Below are 8,023 nucleotides of genomic sequence, written 5' to 3'. Positions count from 1 at the left end.
TGAGAAGTAAAGTGGTTATGAGGGGGTTTCTGATACAACAGAATACTATAAAGAAAAGAGCACAGAATGAGAAAAAAGACAAGATCTTGGAGAAAATTAAAGAATGTGAGAAGAAGTTAAGATCGAGACCGAAGTCAAAAGAGATTTTGAGAGAAATTAAACTTTATCAAGCACAATATTCTAAATTGATAAATCAGGAAGTGGAGTGGAAGGTTAAGCTAATGAAACAAAGATCATTTGAATCGGCAAATAAATGTGGAAAACTGTTAGCATGGCAGCTGAAAAAGAGACAAAAACTAAATACGGTCACAAATCTAGAGATTGAAGGAATAAATATTCAGAATCCAGTGGAGATCAGAAAGTGTATCAGAAAGAGATATTTCAAACAACTATACACTCAAGGGCCGCAAAATGAGGTTGAGATAGAACAATTTTTGATAAAGAATGGTCTACCAAAGCTGTCTCAAGAAAATAGAACAATCCTGAATTATAAAATAACACAACAAGAGATTGAAGAAGCCATTCAGAATATGCAACTGGGCAAGTCTCCAGGGCCAGATGGGCTTACCTCCAAATACTATAAGACATTGAAAGACTATCTGATACATCCATTAATGGAGGTTTGCAATGAAATTATGGAGGGGAAGAAGGCACCGGAGTCGTGGAAAGAAGCTTTCATCACATTGATACCTAAACTAGAAACTGAAAAGACACAACTTAAGAACTACCGCCCCATCTCCCTCCTAAATGTGGATTATAAAATATTTGCAGACATTTTAGCAAGTAGACGTAAACAAGTTTTAAATGAAGTAATTCATAAGGACCAGGCAGGCTTTCTCCCAGGTAGACATTTGTTTGCCAACACAAGGAACATTATTGACATTTTGGAACTTTTGCAAACAAATATTAATACAAAAGCAGTGTTAATATTTATAGATGCGGAGAAGGCCTTTGATAATATTTCATGGAAGTTTATGAAGAAAAACTTGGAAGGGATGGGAGTGGGACAGGGATTTGAGAATGGAATAGACGCAATTTATTCAGAACAAAAGGCTAAATTGATAGTTAACAATGTGGTGACGGAAGAGTTCAAAATTGAAAAAGGAACACGACAAGGTTGCCCTATCTCTCCTTTGTTATTTATTTCGGTCCTGGAGGTGCTCTTGAATATGATTAGAGGGGACCGGTTGGTGGAAGGAATTTAGGTCGGAGCGAAACAGTATAAACTTAAAGCTTTTGCAGATGACCTGGTTTTGACCCTACAGGAGCCAGAATCTAGTATGAAAAGGGTATTACAACTGATTCAGGAGTTTGGTTGGGTGGCGGGATTTAAACTCAACAAGCAGAAAACTAAAGTATTGGGGAAAAAATTGACATCTTCAGAATCAGAAAGGTTTCAGAAAGAGACAGAGTTAAACGTGGTTAAAAAAGTAAGATACCTAGGGGTAAACATAACAGCTAAGAATCTGAGTCTATTTAAGGATAACTATGAAAAGTGTTGGTCAGAAATTAAAAGGGATTTAGAAGGCTGGTCAAGATTGAAACTTTCCTTGTTGGGCCGAATTGCTGCTATAAAGATGAATGTATTGCCAAAAATGCTGTTTTTGTTCCAGACTTTACAGATTGTGGATAAAATGGAGTGTTTTGGGAGGTGGCAAAGAGATATTTCCAAATTTGTCTGGCAGGGCAAAAAGCCCAGAATTAAGTTTAAGATATTAACTGATGCTAAAGAAAGAGGGGGCTTTGCCCTGCCAGACTTAAAGTTGTATTATGAATCAGCAGCTTTCTGCTGGTTGAAAGATTGGCTGCTTCTTGAAAACACTGATGTTTTGGATCTGGAAGGGTTTAACAATGCTTATGGATGGCATGCATATTTGTGCTATGCCAAGGTTAAAAGTCACAAGGCTTTCAAGAACCATATTGTCAGGAAAGCAGTGTTTAATGTCTGGACAAAATATAAAGACTTATTGGAAAACAAGACCCCAAGGTGGTTATCACCAATGGAAGCTAAGGCCCGTAAAAGACTCAAAATGGAGGCCAAATGGCCGAAATATTGGGAAATATTAGAAAAAGATGGAGATAATTGGAGGCTGCAGAGTTTGGAGAAACTAAAAGATAAAGTGCGAGATTGGTTACATTATGCTCAGATTAAAGAGGTTTTTAAGTTGGATAAAAAGATAGGATTCCAGGTGGAAAAATCAAAGTTGGAAACGGAATTGCTAGAACCTAAGACTAAGGTACTTTCAAGAATGTATAACTTGCTGTTAAAATGGAATACACAAGATGAAACGGTTAAATCGGCTATGATAAAATGGGCACAGGACATTGGGTAAAATATCATGTTTGCTGACTGGGAAAGGTTATGGACCACCGGTTTGAAATTCACGGCATGTAATGCCTTGAAAGAAAATATTATGAAAATGATATATATAGGTGGTACATGACTCCAGTCAAGCTCGCAAAAATATACCATTTGTCTGACAATAAATGTTGGAAATGTAAAGAAACTGAAGGAACGTTCTTTCACCTCTGTTGGACCTGCCCTAGAGTTAAGGCTTTCTGGGAAATGATTTATAATGAGTTGAAAAAGGTATTTAAGTATACCTTCCCTAAGAAACCAGAGGCCTTTCTTTTAGGCATCGTCGGCCAGAGGGTGTTAAAGAAGGACCGAACATTTTTTATGTATGCAACAACAGCAGCAAGGATACTTGTTGCCAAGCACTGGAAAACCCAAGATTTGCCCACACTGGAAGAATGGCAGATGCAACTGATAGACTATATGGAGCTAGCAGAAATGACTGGGAGAATCCGAGACCTGGGAGAAGAGGCTGCGGAGGAGGACTGGAAGAAATTTAAGGACTATTTACAAAAATATTGCAAATTGTATGAGTGTTAAGAAAGATGTAAGATTATAAATAATATGGCACCATTAAGTTAGTTGAAAGGAATATGAAGATAAGTGAAAATATAAGAAAAGATAAATTTTGGATAAATATTATGCTAAAATTAAGCTTTTAAGGTTTGGGTAAAATTATCTAAAATTAAGGACACAATATTGGAAAATTATAAAATAAGAATTGAAATAAGGTGATAAATTGCTGTGTAAAGTTTGATAAACTTGGAACGCAGGAACGAGAGACGTGAGGAAGTCCAAAGAAGCGAAGAAAATATGGCTATTGTAAAGTTATATGTTATTTTGTTTGTTTTTTCTATTGTATTAAGAAAATCTTTAATAAATATCTTATAAAAAAAATATAAAGTGAGAGGGTGCCTCCTAACCTGGTGCCTCCCTCAAGGAGTTCTTGACTACAACAGCCCCAGCCAATGGAAAGGAGGCTTGCCACATGTTACTTTGTAAACTACTTGGCTCATTTTCCTAGCAGTACCAAAACTTCCTATGCAATGCTGTCCATTTCAACAGAAGAATGTGATTACTTCACTGTTTCTGATCTCAGTGCCAAGGATTTTGCAAAAGGGATAAGTTACACCCTTCCTATGATTATTTTTTTTTAACCGGGAGATGCCAGGGAGTGAAACTGAGGACTTCCGCATGCAAATGATGTGTTCAGCTTCTGAGCCAAAGCACTCTCCCGGGGGCATTTGGGGAAATAACCCTGCCACTAAGTCAGGGCAGGGGCCAGCAACCTTTTTCAGCTGTGGGCCGGTCCACCGTCCCTCAGACCATGTGGTGGGCCGGAGTATACTTTGGGGGGGGGAATGAATGAATTCCTATGCCCCACAAATAGCCCAGAGATGCATGAGGCGTTCACAAAGTAAAGGAAGGATTGAACTCTGATTAATAAGAATACACACAGAGACTTGAACCAGCAAGACTCTGGGAAGGGTGCGTATAATATTCTCTCTGTCTGTCTCTCTCTACCCCTCAGCCCAGGTCGTTTTATTCACAAAAGAACTTTTTACAGAGCGTTCGTAAGAACCAATCAGATTTCTTCTGAGCATTTCAACAAACCCCAAGTAGGGACAAGTTAAACTAATTAAGCACACATATTTCTGGGGTAAACAAATAACCGAACTACAAAGGAGGACATTTGGCAACCCCGGGAGGTGATAAACAAGCAATACATGTGATAAGAAGGATGGCCAGGAGGATAGCGATCATTATCACCTTCATGTGAGATCTGTTTCCTGGCCCTAAGATTAACATCCTAATAATAACATATCAGAAAGCTACATCAAAGAAACTTGCCCACTATCTTTGATGACCCAGGATGCCTGCCTGTCTACACAACTGGGCTGTGTACGTGACTTATGAAGAGAGAAAAATGGGCAGTAGAGAAAATGGCCAGAGATGCAGAGGATTGTGGGATTTGATCAGAAACTATTGTCAATGTATCAAACCCAGTCAACACAATGCATTCATCGTGGACACAATGGCTTGATGCATATTTTATAATTCCTCATAGTAATCCCACCTGACCCCACACTCTGGATATTTGCACTCCTACAGATGCATTTTAAATAAAAGCACACATTCTACTCATGTAAAAACATCAGGCAGGCCCCACAAGTAACCCAGAGATGCATTTTAAATAAAAGGACACATTCTACGCATGTAAAAACGCGCTGATTCCTGGACCGTCCGAGGGCCGGATTGAGAAGCCGATTGGTCTGCATCCAGCCCCCGGGCCTTAGGTTGCCTACCCCTGTACTTAGACGGTACATCATATAAAGCAACACTGAACTCCTGGAAAAAATTCTGGAGGACTGTATTTTCAGGCCAAGTTCTATGTAACTTTATGTAAATAATAGCCAAGGTGAAACCTGAATGGAAATTAGGGGGGCTGTCCTAACAGTGCACACACACAGAGAGAGCGCTTTATTGTGGTCCATAGACCAAAAGGGGGAACAAATGCAGTCACAGGGAGCCATGGGTGACACTCATGGAGGGTCAGTGACAGCACAACATTTATAATAGCTAGTTTAGAGGCCAGTGCTCCTGTACCTTTAACAGATGAGTGGAAGAGAGAATTGCAGCAGGTACAGAGTGCACAACTATTCTCCATTGAACACCCTAATGACATTCACTACTGGCATCCAGGTTTTGAATTGTTCTTAGTGCTGGGGTGGGAGCAGTGAGAGGTTTTGTTTTTGCCTTGCTGAATACATAGCAAGTAAGGGAGTACCCAGCACGTGTTGCTGGGTGGTGCTGTTCCACATGCTTTGTTCTTCCCTAGCGTTCTATGGCTCACCTTGTTGCTGGTCTGTTGCACTCTTGCAAAGAGCAGGTGTGCGTTGTCAGTCTCACTGGCGGATCCTGTTAAAGGTCTTCTTGCCCCCATAAGGGTGGTTATGTATGAAAAATATGTTGGGGTGCCTCTGAAGATGGTTTGGAAACTTCAGCTAGTGCAGAATTCAGCGGGCAAGTTGCTCACCGGAGCAAGGTAGTTTGAGAATATTACACTGATCCTGGCCTGACTGCTCTGATTGACAATTTGTTTGCAGGACCAATTCAAAGAGCTGATTTTGACCTATTATTAGAGTACTTAGATCCACAAACTGAGGGCCTTCTGGAGGTACCCTCACTGCAAAAAGTGAGATTATAGGGAACCAGGCAGAGGGCCTTCTTGGTGGTGGCACCCACCCTGTGGAACGCCCTGCCATAAGATGTCAAAGAAATAAACAACTATCTGAGTTTTAGAAGACATCTGAAGGCAGCCCTGTTTAGGGAAGTTTTTAATATTTGATGTTTTCTTGTGTTTTTAGTATTCTGTTGGAAGCCGCCCAGAGTGGCTGGGGAAACCCAGCCAGGGTATAAATAAGAAATTGTTATTGTAACTTATTATTAAATAAACCATAAGGAGTCAATATGGAATTTGATAGTAGCTGCTTGCATGTTCATTGTACAAAAATGGAAAAATAGGTCACCACCAAGAGTTAAAGAATGGGCAACAAACATTTGGGAGGTAGCAGTATGGAAGTGATTAGAGTGAGAGAAAGCAGATAAGAAAGAGAAATAAAATTACATGCAACCCTCTTATTGAATTTATGAAGAATAAATAAAGTATAAATGTGGGTGAATATACGTAAGTTTTTCTGTGTGGTAAAATATTAAGTATAACATAATTATAATATGAACATTTATTAAATGTGTGTATTTTGCTATCTTATGTTACACACTATATCTATGTATGAGATTTAATAAAGTTTGTTAATTCTTTTTTTAAAAAATAAACAATGGCTTTTATAATGCAGTAACTGTGTTGCAACTCAGTTATCATAAAAGCCATTGCTTCATTTTATACTTGCATGCAAATATATTTTCTCTGTGGCTGGAAGGCAGGAAGCTAGTGAGCAAACAGAGGAGAATATCTGAAATCTGGTACATGGACTTGCAAGCTGATACTTGACTCTTAAAAAGATTCGATAGGAGCAACCTTCTCAGGCCCAAGTATTTCATTAAAGAGATAGGAACTGCTTTGAGACTAAGGATTTCATCATGAACTGTGCATTTCAATGTAGGATGTTCTACATTTACTCCCAGAATATATTTTAAGGAAATGAACTACAATATTCTAAACAGCTTGGGGAAGTTTAAGATGACAGAGGAACTGCTTTGAGCCTACAATGGGCCTACGTTGGACACTTCAGTGGCAGATTTGGGAGAGGTGGCAGATTAAGGTCCTAGCTCACCTCCTTTCTCCTGTCCTGACTGGCAACCTGACATTGGAGGCACCAGGGCCTTTTTTTTCCACCTCTCAGGTGGGCACCATTGCCATTCTAAAAAAACAAGGAAGGCGTTCATGGAAAGTTCTGGCACCTCTTTTTCTGGAAAAATAGCACTGGGAGGCACACACTGTCAGGCAGAGCCTTAAAGGAACAGCGACTGAGGGAAGGAAAACACTGGACAATGGAGGTAGTAGGATGGACTGATGGAGGGGAGAGGAGGCTGGGAAAAAGAGGAGAGTCACTAGGTAGGATCAGTCTGCAAATCTCTTTGAACTCAATAGGATTTACCAGAGTAAACATGCATAGGATTGGGCTGTATTATTAACTAACTAACTAACTAACTAACTAACTAACTAACTAACTAACTAACTTTGTTTATTGCCCTTCGTCCTCAGATATCAGGGTGCTTCATAATATAAAATCGCCTTGAAGTGGTAGTTCAGACTCAAACATCAAAACAATTGTTTAAAAACAATAAACTATCCACAGAAAATGGAACAATAAAACAAACAGATATCCCAAAACGTATTATTTAAATACATTATTTCCTTCTCTCCCCCCCTTTGTCTAAAAGCTTATTTGCCATTTGCCAACCTCCCTGTTTTTATTCTGCTTTTGCCCAAATAAAAAACAAAACACCGCTTGCGCAGCTAAGGAACTAATTTGTTATATATGGAACTCTGACTGAAAATCAGGTCATCTGCAAATGTGTTAGCAACATCAGGTTTCCAAATGTAAGGTGCTATGTGCCAGACATCTTCCCTTTTCACTAGTGATACCAAGAATAAATATGTGTTCATCTGGTTGATTCTATTTAGAGAGGAAGTAGTATTTCATGGGTGGTAAAGACAGTGCTTCTTATATGATATGACATCATATACTACATTATTGTAGGGAGGGATGTTAGCTTTGTGGTAGAGCACATGTTTGGTATGTAGAATGTCCCAGGTTCAAGGCCTGGCAGCTCCAGTTTAAGGATCAGGTAGTTATGAGGTGAAATATCTCTTCCCAAGAGACTTGAGAGCTGCTGACCTTCACAGAAGATCACACTAGGCAGCTGGATAAATAGGTAGCTGGAAGGAAGTTGTAGACAAGCACAGATCTGTTCCTTCAGAGGAAGTGCAACCCTTCCCAGATCATCCTTTTAATCCAGATCATTTTCCTAATCCCAGAAGTGAGAATGACTTTGAAGGAACAGGTCGTTCAAAACAGCTTGTCCAAAACAGCTTGTCCAAATCACCTCTATCTCTACCTCAGAATAATGACCGGCATCCAGCCCATCACTGCTTCCAGGCACCAACACCCTCTCCTGATTCATATGAGCATAGAGCTGTGT

Source organism: Podarcis melisellensis (genome assembly GCF_964234715.1).
Source record: "Podarcis melisellensis genome assembly, chromosome: 1".
NCBI lineage: Eukaryota > Metazoa > Chordata > Lepidosauria > Squamata > Lacertidae > Podarcis > Podarcis melisellensis.
The sequence above is the reverse complement of the archived record's forward strand: the minus strand, read 5'-3'. Positions refer to the sequence as shown.